This window comes from Mustela nivalis, assembly GCF_964662115.1.
Source record: "Mustela nivalis genome assembly, chromosome: 18".
NCBI lineage: Eukaryota > Metazoa > Chordata > Mammalia > Carnivora > Mustelidae > Mustela > Mustela nivalis.
This window is the reverse complement of record NC_139037.1, coordinates 58,230,306-58,245,290: the sequence shown is the minus strand read 5'-3', so window position 1 is coordinate 58,245,290 and position 14,985 is coordinate 58,230,306. Positions and strand designations below refer to the sequence as shown.

General features: G+C 54.5%; 1 long non-coding RNA gene across 1 annotated transcript; it reads left to right on the top strand.

Annotated features, from left to right (window-relative positions):
- Positions 1-6,606: 6,606 nt before the first annotated feature.
- On the top strand, positions 6,607-7,222 carry LOC309853077. Its single transcript, XR_014305508.1, has 2 exons — positions 6,607-6,818; positions 7,017-7,222. It is a non-coding gene; the product is annotated as an uncharacterized lncRNA (long non-coding RNA).
- The last annotated feature ends 7,763 nt before the right edge of the window (positions 7,223-14,985 follow it).

Here is a 14,985-nt window from a genome sequence, read left to right as displayed (position 1 = left end):
GAAGCAGGAGGGTAGGGAAGAGAGATAAAGAAAGAGAGGGATGAAAAGGAAGAGGAGAAGGGGCGGGGCAGAGGGGTCCTGGCACCAGGGTGCCAAGGCCAGACTTTGGGAACCAGTCAGGGAGGCTGCTCAGCTCCAGCCCAGCCTGACACACAGTGCAGAGACCAGAGAGGACATCCCAGCACCATAAGGTTGCACAGGACCGGGCTCTCACCCAAAAGGGTTCACCTTTGCTGCTAACCACAGGCAGGAGCTCCCTGAGTTCCCACAGGTGTCAACCCTCCTATTCCTCAGAGGAGGAAACAGAGGCCCCAGACATAAGGTCACATTTCTGGAATCATCTCCCATTTGGATGACAGTCCATACCCCTCTCCTCTCATCTCACTCCAATCTGGCCACACTGGGCTCCCGGTATTGTTTGAACAAACCACACAACTCCCGACCCAGGGCCTTTGCACTGGCCTTGGCTTCTGCCAATAATGTTCTTGGCCTAGATACCCAAATCACTCTATTCAGGTCTCTGCTCAAACGTCACCTCCTCACAGGGGCCCCCGAACACCCAGTGTTGTCTAGCTTTGTCCTTCACAGACTTTATGACACACACCCCCAACTTTATATTCGATACCCCTTTCTTCACTTGTACACTGTCTTCCCCACTGGACTGGGAGCTCCACAAGGCAGGGATTTTCTTGCTTTTTGTGCACCGCAGTGTGTTTATCACCTAAACTAGTATCAAGAGAGCCCGTAGGCATTATTCAGCCTCCCACAAGGTGGGACCTGAAAGCTCCGAGGAGCCAGGCAGAAAGTAGGCAGGGAAAAGCATTTCAGACAGAGGACACAGAATGTGCAAAGCCCAGAAGGCAGGGAACCAGGTTCAAGGCCAATATGGCTAGAGTGGTCATGGGCCACCATGAGGACTTTGGCTGTCCCCTTGAGTGGGAGCCACAGGGTGGAGGGGTGGGCAGTGCTGGACAGGCTCTGTCTCAGATGCTAACACAATCCCTCTGGCCACACGTCGGAAGAGACATAAGAGCAGGGAGCCCAGTGAGAAGCCCACAGCAGTGGAGACAGGAGGTAATGGCAGCTGGGCAGGGGAAGCGGGGAGGCCACGGAGATGGGGATAGAATTGATTTTTAAAGGTGGAATCAACATTTGTGGATAGACAGGATACCGTGGAGGGAAGAAAGGAGTCAAGGGGTCTCAAAGCTTTGGGCCTGAGCCGGCACAGGATGGAGCCTGGAAGGAAGGCTTGGGGTGTTTGAGAGGCCAGGGAACCGGGAAACAGCCCCGACCCCAAGGCGCCCAGGCTCCAGGAGGGAAATTGGCACTGGTTGTGGACTGTGGTTTTCACCCACCTCGAGGGGCCCCTTATCCTCTCCCCCAACTTCCCCTCTGGCCGCTGGGTGGAGCTGGCCTTGTTTGTTTCCCTCTCCGTCATCCGTTTTATGATGGGGAAGGCTGGTTTTCCCCTAACCCAGCAGACACCTCTTCCCTCTGCCTGGCCCCGGCCCTCCCGCCTTGGGAAGCCCCGCGCCAGCCTCCTGAAATGTCCCTGCAGGATAGGACCCCTGCCACCCGTTCATCCAGCCAGATGGGACCCGAAAGGGGAAGTGGGTCACCCCTAGTCACCCAGCATGTGGTCAACTCCAGACTTTGGGGTTGCATCTCCTCAGTGCCCCAGCAACAGCCCTGGGAGGCGGCGGGGAGGAACCAGCAATTCTTTCCACATTTCACATGGGAAAACTGGGCTCCCAGGGGGCCCTGAGCTCACCCAAGACACTCTGTGACCAGTGCAGTCAGAATTGAAACCGAGCTCCCGACAGCAGAACTGCCCTGTTCTGAGCTTCTGAGGAGAAGGCAAGGGTAAACAGAACCCAGCCCTGTCCTGCCAGGATGCAGCTGGGGTACAGATGATGACAAAGAAGCATTGGTCAGGGCTGAGGTAGGGGGGACCCAGGAGATTAGGTGGAGGAACACCTGACCCAGCCAGCATGGAGGGCTTCCAGGAGGAGGTGACCTAGAGAGTTCAGAAGAAGTTAACAATGTTCCAAGGAGAGGGAATGGCACAGGCAAAGGCCCAGCACTGAGAAGGAACCCTGGGGGCTTCTCAGTGACCACGCCCCTTAACTCTCCTCTGACCTTGCAGGCAAACTGTGCAGCCTGGCCTGCGTTCATTCATTAAAACAAACATTCCCTGGGGGGAGTAGTTAGTGTTACGCCCCATGGGAACACAGCAGTGACTCCAGCAGCCCCTCCAGACTGCGGTCCTGACCTGGGGCATCAAGGAGGGGCTCCTGCAGGAGGAGGCATCTACTTCACGAACTGAAGAGGTAACAGGAGCGAGGCTGGGAAAGAGGCAGGGAAGGGCGTTGCAGGCAGAGGGAACAGCCTGTGCAAAGGCCCGACGGCAGGTTCCGAGTAGAACAGTGGCTGGTGGTTCAGCTGAAGCACAGGGTGGTTTGGGAGAGGCTAGAGAGGCCAACCCCCTGGCCTGTGGGGGGCGAGGGGGCTTCCTTCCAAGCCTCTGGGGAGCCCTGGAAACCTTGTGAGCAGAGGGACGGGAGGAAAAGTAGACTGGTAAGTCAGAAAGATCTCCCCGTCGTCCACGCGGAAAGTGAACAGAGGAAAGCCACGGAATGACAGGTGGGGTTTTGCGGCAAGGAGGAGACTTGCACCGGGGTCTGAGGGAGGGGATCCGGGACTTGGGGGCACAGCCGTCCCGCAACTGGGGATGGGACGCCTGGCCTAGAGCCACCACCAGGTGGCGCCAGCACACCACTACGCGAGGCTGAGCCCGCAGAGGGCCCTCCCGCCCAGAGTCGGGCACCACCGCCCGGGGTCAGGGGAGCAAATCTCACATGCCCCCCGGCCGCTCCGTGTGGGGATCCTGGCTCCCTCCTGAGCCGGAGCTTGCAAACAGTGAGATTGCAAGCACCCCGAGACTGCTTGGACCCCGGGGCTCCAGAGTTGAGGTAGTTGAGCCGCAAAACGCGTTCGGTCATTCCCCGGGAAGCCGAGACTCGAGAACCTTGCCTCCCCTTCCGAACGGGAGGATTTTGACCTCTTCCCATAAGACTGGGTTGAAGGGTCTCCTCCTGATTAGAAACTCGTCATCTCACATATCAGAATGGGGCCCCCTTACTTCCCCTCAACCGACTAGAACTGGGATTTATCTTCTCTATCCGATTTGGGAAATTCTGCCTCCCTCGTCGAACTTGCTGATGGCTCCATATGCCCCCAGCCAGTTGGGTCTCCTTGTTTCCCCGATCCCGACAGAGGAAACTTTTGTCTCCTGGTTAGAACGAAGGGGAAGACTCTTCCACCCTTGCAAAGCTTTGCGGGTCCTTCCTCTGTCCATGAAGGGAACCATGTGGGATTTAGGGAGAAGGAAATTGAGGCACAAAGTGACAAAGCAGCTCGGACCCACAGAGCTGCAGATGGTCTCGTTCTCGCTTTCCCCCCTCCCCACACCTGCCCTCTGCCCTCCCTGCGCCCTGGGTAACTCCCCTGGCACTGGGACTAGGGGAATTTTGCGCTGGCCTCCGTGCTTAACTCGCCTTTATTGGTGGCGCCCAGTGGCCCTGGGGTTAAAGTCCCCCGGAGTGGGCTTGGGGCTCGGAGCAGGGAGGGAAGGAGGGGCAGTGGCCTAACTGGCAGTGGGGACTCCCCAGAAGGACCAGCCTTTGCACCTGGGAAGGGTAGGGGATGGGCTGGGAGGATAGGGGTAGGGCGAGGCAGCGCTCAAGTTCCTGCAGGAGTGGGTGGGGTTTGAATCTCCCCACCCAGGTTGCTGACTGTGTGGGCTTGGAGCCGGAACTTTGCAGCTCTCCCAGCCTCAGTTTCCCCCGCTGTGAAAAGGGTGTGATACTTCTCTGGGTGGTTGTGAAGACTCTGAGTTTATGGGAAGGAAATCCTAGAAACAGTGGCCGATTGTGGCCCCTCTGTCCCCCTCTTCTCTACATGGTTTCCTCCTAAACCTCTGGAACTGACCTTCTTTATCCCCAGTCCAAGCCACCTACATAGCTCGTCTCCCTACACAGCCAGAGAAGTCTTCCCAAAATTCAACCCCATCCCAGTTCAAGACCTGCTGTGGCTCCCCAGTGCCCTCAGAACACTTATGCTGTACCAAGGCCACAGGCCAAGTAGGCACTGTGTGACCTGACCACTGTTCCCCTCCACCCTCCTTGCTGTCTTTCTAAGCTTCCTCCTCTTTCCAACATTTCTCCACTCACTTCAGGTCCCTGCTAAAACATCACAGCTCCAGGAATGCCTTCCCTCATCTCCACAAACCAGGCCTGCTTCCCGCCCCCTACCCCACCCTCCTTCTCTGTGCCCCTCCACGCAGCTCCCACCACGGTAGCCAGAACATGTATTGGAATGCCACCTTCAAACTAGCTCCTGAGTCCTGCCACTTGTCCCCATCTCAGCTGCCCCACACACCTGCCCCCCACCCTGTCCTGGCCCAGCCTACCCTCACCTATAGTCCAGACCGTTACAATCCCCTCACTGGGCTCCTGCCTCTGTCCTTGCCCCCCCTCAGGCAGTCAGAGGGACCCTGTTAAAGCCGAGGTCACACCACATCCCTGCCCTGCTCAGAACCCTCCATGGCTCCCATCTCCTTCTGAGCAAAATCTCAAGTCCTCAAAGTGGCTCACCCAAACTGCTCAACACCCCCCCACCCCACCCCGGCGCATCTCCCCAAGCTCACTTCAACTCCCCCACGGCTCACCCTGCTCCAGCCACACTGCTCTCAGACAGTCAATGGGAACCGCCTCAAGGCCTCCGCACTTGCTGTTCCCTTGGTCTGGACACTCTTCCCCCAGATGCCCAAGGCTCCTCTCACCTCCTTCGCGTTTCTGCCCACACATCACTCCTTATAGGGAGCCTCCTTTAAACACTCAATTTAGGGGCGCCTGGGTGGTTCAGTGGGTTAAAGCCTCTGCCTTCAGCTTAGGTCGTGATCCCAGAGTCCTGGGATCAAGCCCTGCATGTGGCTCTCTGCTCAGTGGGGAGCCTGCTTCCTCCTCTCTCTGCTGGCCTCTCTGTCTACTTGTGATCTCTGTCTGTCAAATAAAATCTTTTTAAAAATAAAATAAAATAAACACTCAATTTAAAAATCACTTTTTTTTAAGGAGGGGCAGTGTCAAACAGAAAGGGAGAGAGAATCTCAGGCAGACTCCCCGCTGAGCCCAGAACCCCTTGTTGGGCTCTGGGCTCCATCTCACGACCCTGAGGTCATGATCGAGCCAAAATCAAGAGTCACAGGTTTAACCACTGAGTCGCCAGGGTGCCCCCAAAACACAAAACACGCTCTAAACCACTCCTCACCCCAGCCCCCCGCCAGCTCTATTTTCCTGCACAGCAACTAGCTGACATTGGCCATACTCTCCTGTCTTATTGACAGTCTGTCTGGGGGACTGGACTGGGACTCCCCAAGGGCTGGAAGGCGACTTGTTCGTTACCACAATGGGGCCTAAACTACTTGTTGGCACAGCCGGTGCATCATGTGTGTTTATTTAGGAGAGGTAAGATGCTCAGGAGTTTCAAAATCCAAAAAGTACAAAACAGAAGTGAGAAGTCACCTCTCCACCATGTTCTGGGGGCCCGTCCCACCCCAGTCCTGCTCCTCCTCCAGGTCTGCACCTTTTCCAGTCTCCTGTGTTTCTTTCCAAAGATTGCGCACCAACAAGAACATCGAGGCCTACATTTCGTCCCCCTCCCCCGGGTATGCCCATGGCACATACTTGGAGCCAGCACCACATTTTTTTTTCCCTCCAGCTTCTGGAAGATCTCGCTGCTCAGCCCAGGAAGCTCCTTTGGTTTTTTTTTCTTCCTAATTTATTTATTTTATCTTATGTTTTGTCTTGCAGCTACATGGACGGCGACCACAGTGGACACAATTATTATTATTTTTTTAAAAGTTATTTATTTATTTATTTATTTGACAGACAGAGATCACAAGCAGGCAGAGAGGCAGGCAGAGAGAGAGAGGAGGAAGCAGACTCCCTGGCCTGCAGAGAGCCCGATGTGGGGCTCGATCCCAGGACCCTGGGATCATGACTTGAGCCAAAGGCAGAGGCTTTAACCCACTGAGCCACCCAGGCGCCCCGCAATTATTATTTATTGAAACAGTGCTCCTGGGTGGCACGGGTGCTTAAGTGTCTGCCTCCTGCTGGGGTGATGATCCCCGGGTCCTAGGGGAGCCTGCTTCTCCTTCTGCTGCTCCCTCTGCTGTGCTCTCACGCGCATTCTCTCTCAAATAAATAATAAATAAAATCTCAGAGACTGGTGCCGCTCGGCAGTCAGGAGCACAGATCCATGTCACTGACCCCGACTCTGGTTACAGCCCACAGCCCAGCCACCGGCGCCCTCCTGCTGGCAGGAGGTCCCACCAGAGGAGCCGCCTTGGAAAACAGTTGCCAATTTCCCCGGAGGTTCAACATACACTTCCCATGAGACCCAGCAATTTCACTCCCTGGGTATTTACACAAGAGAAATAAAAACCTATGGTCATACAAAAACCTGTGCACACATGTCTCCAGCAGCTCTCTTCATAATCACCAATAACTAGAAACAACCCAGGTGTCCTTCAACTGGCGGGTAATTAAGCAAACTAAGGTCCACCCACACAGCGGAACACTGCCGGACGTCGAGACTGGGCAAGTTACCCACGCACACGACCACGTGCGTGATCTCGGGTTCACGAAGCAGAGTGGAAGAAACCAGGCTCCGAAGGCAACGTTATTCCCTGTTATCAGACATTCGGGAAAAGGCCAGAGGATAAGGACAGAGAGCAGATCGCTGGGTGGTTAACAGAGGTGAGACAGGGAAAAAGTGCGACCACAGATGACTAGCATGTGGGTATTTGGGGTGCGGGGGGGTGATGGAAATCATCTGTAAAGAGATTCTGGTGGTGGTTACGCAAAGGCATGCAGAGAGAGAGGCTGATAGAACCATCCACCAGAAAGAGTGAATTTTACTGCATGCCAATTTTTAAATAATTTTTTATTTGTCAGAGCAAAAGCGAGAGCAAGAGAGAGCACAAGCAGGGGGAGCATCTGGCAGAGGTAGAGGAAGAAGCAGGCTTCCTGCTGAGCAAGGAGCCCAAGGCATGACTCAATCTCAGGACCCTGAGATCATGACCTGAGCCGAAGGCAGATGCTTAACCAACTGAGCGATCCAGGAATCCCCAATTCTTTTTTAATAAAGATTTATTGATTGATTGATTGATTGATTGATATGACAGAGAGGGAGAGATCACAAGTAGGCAGAGAGGCAGGCAGAGAGAGCGGGGGACGCAGGCTCCCCACCAAGCAGAGAGCCTGATGTGGGGCTCAATCCCAGGGCCCTGAGATCATGACCTGAGCCGAAGGCAGACGCTTAACCCACTGAGCCACCCAGGCACACCCCCCCCCCGATTTTTTAAAATAATTTTTTAAAGACCACATACTGTATGATCTCATTCCTTTGACATTCTAGAAAAGCAAAACTATAGAGATAAGACAAGCAAACAAACAAACAAAAAACCAGATCAGTGGCTTCCAGAGACTGGAGATCTGGGGGATAGATGACTGCAAAAGAACACAGGGAAGGTTTTGGGGTGATGGAAATATTCTATATCTGGCTTGGGATATGATGAGAGGACTATCAACTTTTATCAGAACTCATCCAACGTACACATTTAAAATGGGTGCGTTTTATTATCTGTAAATGATTCTTCAATAAAGTTATTTTTTAAGTTGATTTTTTTTTAAGATTTTATTTATTTGAGAGAGAGACAGTGAGAGAGAGCATGAGAGGGGAGAAGGTCAGAGGGAGCAGGCTCCCCATGGAGCAGGGAGCCTGATGCGGGGCTCGATCCCAGGACTCTGGGATCATGACCTGAGCAGAAGGCAGTCACTTAACCAACTGAGCCACCCAGGCACCCTTAAAGTTGATTTTTGAAAGCTTATCTCCCTTGCCCTTCCCTGGCTGTGTGAGCTTAGGCAAAGCCCCTAACCTCTCTGTGCCTCAAGTGAAGGAGTGAGGAGGTGGAAGTGGGGAAGGGATCGAATTCAGGGTGAGTGTTGAGGTCTCAGATCTCACCTATGGGTACACAGGTAGACGCAAGAAATATTTATAAATGAAACAGAAGGTCTTTGTGAGCCTTTAGGGCAGAACTCAGACCTGAGCCGGTGACCAGGACCGGTTCCTGTGTCTCAGGAGGGCGGGTCCTGGACTGAGATCTGTCAGGTTTTGCCTGGGTCCCTTTGCACCACTGGGCACTCCTTGGTTGACCTAGAAAAGCCAGTGGAGCCATCCGTGTGTCCCAGAGGAACGGGATAAAGAGGTACAATTCAGAGCATTGTGAGAAAGCCTTTTACAATGCGCAGATGGAACTGACACACCGGTTCCCTAAGATCTCAGCTGCTTGGAGCCGTGTTTGTGGGTATACAAACGTAACCTCACAAGGGATATGGGGAGACATAGGGGAGACTGGGTTGGCCCCCAGACAGGGACGTGACATCCCAGCACAGTTCCAGTTCCAGTGAGAGAACCCAGGAAAGGCACCCCACCGAGCCCAGGGAGAGGAATCAGGGAGAACTTCCTGGAGGAGAGGCTGCTGGAGCTGAGGCCCCGCTACGGAACCCCCACCATGTGCCCTGGTTCGGATCTCAGAGGAAGAGGCGTATTTTTGAGGCTGCCGTGGAAAGGGTGTGTGTGGGCAGGAGGGTGGGGGGGAGAAGCTGCTATTGAAGGCAGGGGTATAGGTAGGGACAGAGGGGCAGATCCGGCAAGGGGGGTAGGGGAAGGTAGTGCCTGGTGCAGAGCGGCCCTCTGTGGGTGGGAGCAGCTTGGTTGGGAGCCATCCACAGGTGTGGGGAGGACCAGCGATGGGAGGCAGCGGGAATGAGAAGTGGTGGGAACCGCCCCCAGAAAGAATGAGAGCAAGTAAGGCCTCATCCTCAGGCCTCCCCCAGACCCTTCCCACCCTGAGTCAGGGGGCCTTTGCCTCTGGAGCGCCCTCGTTTCTGAGACTTTAAGACAGCACCCCTGAGATTTGCCAAGAATGCATTTCTATCATTCCTTAGTTCCTACGCCTCTCTGATCTGACCCTTCTCCCTTCTGAGTCTCCATCGGTCTTTGCTCGACGGAGCCACCCGGGTGCCCGGGGTTCTAGAATTTTTTGCCGTGAAGATTCTGTTGCGCTTGGATTCAAGTAGACAATGGACACAGGAAAAGGTACTCAACCTTGTTATTGAGCCAGGAATTACAAATTTGAACCACCCTGAGATTCTTACACACACACACACACACACACACACTCACAGGCATGCAGGGTGACTCAGACTTTAAAAGTCTGGCCAGAGCTAGTGCTGGCAAGGAGAGAAGCCAAGTAGAACCCATAGCAGACATTGGAGATGGGAGTCAAAATTGGTGCAGTCAGGGTGCCTGGGTGGTTTAGCTGGTTAAGCGTCTGCCTTTGGCTCAGGTCATGGTCCCCAGGGTTCTGGGATCAAGACCCCTGTGGGGGTTCCTTGCTCAGCGGGGAGTCTGCTTCTGCCTCTGCCCCTCCCCCTGCTTGTGCTCTTCTCTCTCTCTCTCTGACAAATAAATAAATAAAATCTTTTTTTTTTTTTTAATGGTGCAATCACAGGGAAAAACTGTCTGGCCATATCTTGCACCCCTGGACCTAGACCCAGCATCGGCCCTTCCTACGACAACCCTGCTCTTGGGGAATGCAGAAAAAGGGGTGCTCAGGGACACCAGGAGAGGCACACAGCTTTGTCAAAAGAGCCACTCACACGTCAAAATCATGCATGTACCTCAACAGGAGACTGCATTGACAAACTGGTATATCGTGCAAAAAAAAAAGCACACAGCCACACCCATGAAGGCACTCCCACGGACACGAGCGTGTGTCCACAGCGCACAGGGATACAGCTGAACACAAGAAGCCACCTGCGCGGTAAGATCCCCTTATTAAAAACACAATACTGTAGTGGTCATGGGCGTATTCATAGGCAGCAAACATATCAAAGAAAGCCATAAAACCATGAAAGAATTTATGGGTTGCTTTGAGGCGAGGGCAAGTGCTGTGATTTGGAAGAGGCATGAAGGGGCTTCAAAGGAAAGGGCAAAACCATTTCTGACCGCAGCGAATGGTTCGCTTTATAACGGGTTGTGAAATGGAACATTCTTATTTTATGCAAAGCCCCCCCGCTTATATTTCATCATTAGAAAATACACTTTTTTTTTTGAAAATACATATATTTTTTTAATCCCGCAATTGCGCATCATCCTCGGAGGACTTTATTTTCCAGGCGGCAGGGACACAAAATTCCTGAGCCGGGAGGCGGGAGGGGGCAGTGAGAAGCCACAAGAGGAGAACTGGGATGTGAAACACACAATACGATTTGATTTTCCCAGAAGTGAGCAAATGTACTGTGACAATGTGTTACCGCAGGAGGCCAAAGTGACAAGTCCGCGGTGGGTGATGTCCAAAGTAGACGCCGCAAGCCAACCGCCACCTCCCCCCCAACCCCGGCAGTTCATGGCTGTAGGGGCCCCCCATTTATCCCATCCCTCGCCAGCCAGCCCAGAGCTAGGTGCCCTGCGGGTACAGCTGCATCAGCGGCTGGTGCCAGCCCCACGCTTCTCAGATGAGCAAATAGCCTGCCCTGGGGTGCAGGGCTGGAAGGCAGGGTGTGAAGGTTTCTTCCAGCTGGCGACCCCATTCCACTAAGTGGGGTGCTGGAGACCCACACCCCTGGTCCTCACCCTCCCAGGAAGCTGTTGGAGGGTTGGGGGGTCCCCCAATGGGACAGACGATGGTTGGCGGGGACAGGGGAGATGAGTCTTTCATGTCCCTGGCTCAAATGAGGAAGAGGCTGGCGTGACCTTGGCTTTCCCAGGAGCCCAGGGAACTTTTGCATCTGTATTTTTAGGCCCTGGTGGCCACAGGGGCGGTTGTGGCCTCACACCGGGGAGATGCCAACTTCCAGGAAAAAGTCTGGCTTTTCAGGGAGGGTGCTGTCCCTTCCTCCGGGATAGGCTCCATGCTCTGCCCTGGGGAGTGGGATTGGAAAGGGGGGGCCTCCAAGTTTATTGGGGGAGGCTTGCCCCATCTCAGGGAGCGGCTAGGTTGGTGGGAGAGAGATACTTCCCCAATTCAAATCTCTGGGAGCAAGCACGAATCTGATGGAGGAGGCAGGCAACAGCTCCCTCCAGGGTAATTCATACCTCATATTTAATATGGGGACAAGATTAATCTCACTCTCACAGCGCTCCTGGTACAATGGCTGAGTCAAGCTGTACAGCTTAGTGAGATGGTCTGATGGAGGAAGCAGGAACCACACTCAGTCTCAGGGAACTTCAGTCTGATGGTGGAGGCATGCCTACTATCTTCAGGAAGCTCTGGACTAGTTTAATATTTCACTGAATGTCCCCTGGAAGGGGACAAAAAAGCTCCCCTCAATTGAGAACCACCGTCCCAGACAGATGAGGGAAACGTGCCTCCTTATCTCCAGGGAACACCCAGTCTCATGAGAGGCACCCCCCAACCCCCCACCCAGGGAGAGTTCTGGGTCTGATAGGAGATCACTCTTCGAGATCCCTAATCCATACAGATTTCTCCTCTTTGTCAGGTCTGGTAGAGGAGAAAGAACGCACCTCAAACACACCACAAACTCCCACACGGATGGGAGCGTGTCCCCACCTCACAGACCTCCCCGTCTAAAGGTAGAGGTCCCCCTCCCACCCTTGGGGAGCTCAAGCTTGATGAAAGAGGCAGCCTTGTTTCTTGTACATTTTTCCTCCTCCCTTGTCCACTGATTGAGGGTTCCCCTCCCCCGCTCTGTGGTGTATCCTAGAATGGGGGAGCTTCTACAGGAGGATACCACGGTTTCCCAGCCCTGGGATTTCCCTGCATGGGTCAGCCCAAGATCAGGGGCCCCCCTGGGGGTCAGACGTGCCTGCCCTACAGCTCACCAACCACCACCCCTGGCTCGGCCCCTCAGGGGGATCACAAGAATGACACCAGCTGGCTCTTGAACTTCCTGTGTGCCAGCCTTCCCCGGGGCTTTCCACACCTGACCCCGCCGGTGCCCTACCCTGGAAAGGATGAGGTCCATCTCCACCTTCCAGGCTCAGAGGGCATAGACTTGCCAGAGGCCACCTAGCTGGAAACCTGCTCCCGAAGGAGGAGTGTGGTGTATGTGTGTCAGGTAAGTGTGCCAAAAGCTTTCCTGCTGACTCATGGGGAGCCAATCGGCCATCACATGACTCTTCTCCTGACTCTGGGGGGGGGGGCGGTAAACTGAGGTTCAGGGAGATCAGCTCCTGCTGCAAAGCCACCCAGGCAGAGACAATACTCACCCTCAGACTGCCTGATCCCAGAGTCCGTCCTCACCGATCTGGTCCTCCAGAAAGCGGAGGCTTAGAGGCAGGGGAGCATAGTTAGGGAGGGCCATCCATGAGGAAGGGAAGGGGGGAGGTGGGATTGGGTAGAGGGGAAGGAATCATCAGGCCACCATGTCAGCCAAAGGGGGAAGCTCTGTGGCAAAGACTGCCCATTGGAGGAACCCCACAGTAGGCAGAAATAGCCGGAATGCCCTACCTCGCCCGGCTCCCTCAATGGCCAGAGGCTGCCCAGGAGATGGTGTCCCTGACCGGCAAGCCACGGCTGAACTTGAAGGAGCCAACTGTGGGAGGCTGTCCAGCAGCCATCTGCATGCCTAGCAGCCACGCCACAAGTCTTTTCTTAAAGGAGGGTCCAAGGATCGTGTCTCTGTGGCAGCCCCTCCCGTACCAGTATTAGTAATAGCAATCACGGAAAAACGATACCTTCTATTTACCAAGAACTTAGCTCCTTGCCAGCTTGAGCTGGTGTTCCTGAAATCCTGAGACCCTCACAACTCTGTGAGGATTCGCTGCTTTGCCTCCACTTTATAGATAAGGAAACTGAAGTTCAGAGAGGGTAAATCACTTGCCCAGGGTCACACAGCTGGTAAGTGGCAGAGCTGGGATTCGAACCCAGTTACACAGTGACCCCCCATTGACAGATGAGGATGCTGAGGCCCCACGTGGCACTGTCTACCATCTGTCTGCCATCACCTCCCCAGGACCCCTCTGACCTTCCCCAAGCACCCCCCCTCCCCAACCCAGGGCAGATGCCAATGGCCGCGGATCTCTCCCACCACATCACCTTTGTCTGATCAAGGCGGTGCATGGGGCAGAGCGTATCTGGTCCCAAAGCCTGGGGAGTGATGTTGCAATCCTCTGACTCAGCGTCGTGCGTGCAGACCCAGCAAGAGGGAGAAAGGGGAAGATTAAGTCTTGGCCAAGGCCCCAGATGAGCTGATCCTGCCTAGTGCCAGGGGTTCCAGAAGCTGCCAAGGCCCCAGGGTGGGGAGGAACCAGAAGGTACGGAGCACGCTGCAGGAAGCTGGCCTGCATCCCACCCCTTGGGGTGGCGTAGGGGCAGCCTCTGGGAGCAGAGCTGTGTCCGCAGACCCAAAGCCGTGTGACCTGGGGCAGGGCCCTCCAGCTCCTGCCTCACGTCTGTTTTCCTCTGCCTGTAATTTTGCTTGCTCTCCCCAAACCTCTCTTAAATTGGAATCTGTACCTTCCTGTTGCAAGGCGCCCTCCCTCCATCAGCTCGACCTCCTTCACTCCCTCCCGGTGCCTGGAGGCAGGAGAGGAGCCTGCAGACAGACCATAATCCCGGCAAATCTCTGACCACAGCTTTGCCTTTTTGTGTCTGAGTTTCCCCTTCTACATCCTTCCCATCCAGGGAAGGGTCTGGAATTAGGGAGGAGAGGTCTCTTAACTGGTCTCCAGGGGCCGGCTGCCCCTCCCAGGTCAGCAGGTGCAGCCATCAGGGTGCTGGGGACGCAGAGACCTGGCAGAAAATCTCCATCCTCCCTCCACTCCAACGCCCCTTGCCATATGGCCCTAGGGCAGTGACTTCCCTCCTTGGTGTTTGCTTCTTTCTCTGTAAAATGGGGCTTTTTGTTGGATTTCCTCACGAGACCGTGAGAGGATTGCATGGGCCGGTTCTTAGTGGGAGCTCAGCCCAGAGTGAATGGGCCCATCTTGTCTCACCCCTGGATGGAGAAGGGGTGATAAGGAAGGGCAGGCAATATGGAGACAAGAACAGACATCAGGCATTCCTTCATTCCTTCTGCACACCTGGTCTCCGTCAGCTCAGCAGCAATCCTGTGAAGCAGGAGCTCTTATTACCCGAGCTATAAAGCGACCACGAAGGCACAGAGAGGGAAAGCCACCTCTCCAAGGTCACACAGCGAACACACGGCAGAGCCGGGCCTCAAACGCATGTCTCCAAGCCTAGCATGGGGAAATCCTAATTTCCTCAATGAACTGGGTCCTGCTGTTGAGACTCTGTGATTAATTGATAATAATAATAATAATGATCATTGTTCCTATGGCTATAATAAGACTAATAATAATAATTACAGCCCCATGGCGTCCAGTCCTTCCTATGCATCAGGCCCTGAGGCGTGGAAGCGTCAGTTTCCTGATCCAGTCTGTTCTGTGAATGAGGAAGCTGAGGTTCCATGAGGTTCATTAAGCAAATGTGTGATGTCTCGCAGCTAATGAGGACAGAACACAGGACTTGCAGCCAGGCCTCAGCTGGGAGCAAAAACTGGGGCAGAAAAGGGCTCAGGAATTAAGCCCATGGGAATCTAGGGTCTGACAAGTACCGTCCTCCCCTCCAGAAAGTCCCCAAGAGCTAGAAAGCTGCCCCAGGCCCACAGCCTTCCAGCTGGGCCTTGAACAGGTACAGCCTTGGTCCTTCCTTCCCCAGAAGGATGTGGGGTGATGGGGAGGAGAAAGGAAGAAGCAGTAGGAAGCTGGGAAAGATTGGGACAGACGCAAAGGGCGGCCTGCATGAGGGAAAGTGGTTAGACATGCTGTAGGACTTCCGAGCTCTCTCTGGGAAGCTCCTGGGACTCTTCCAGGGGCTGCCCCTGCCAGCAGGGG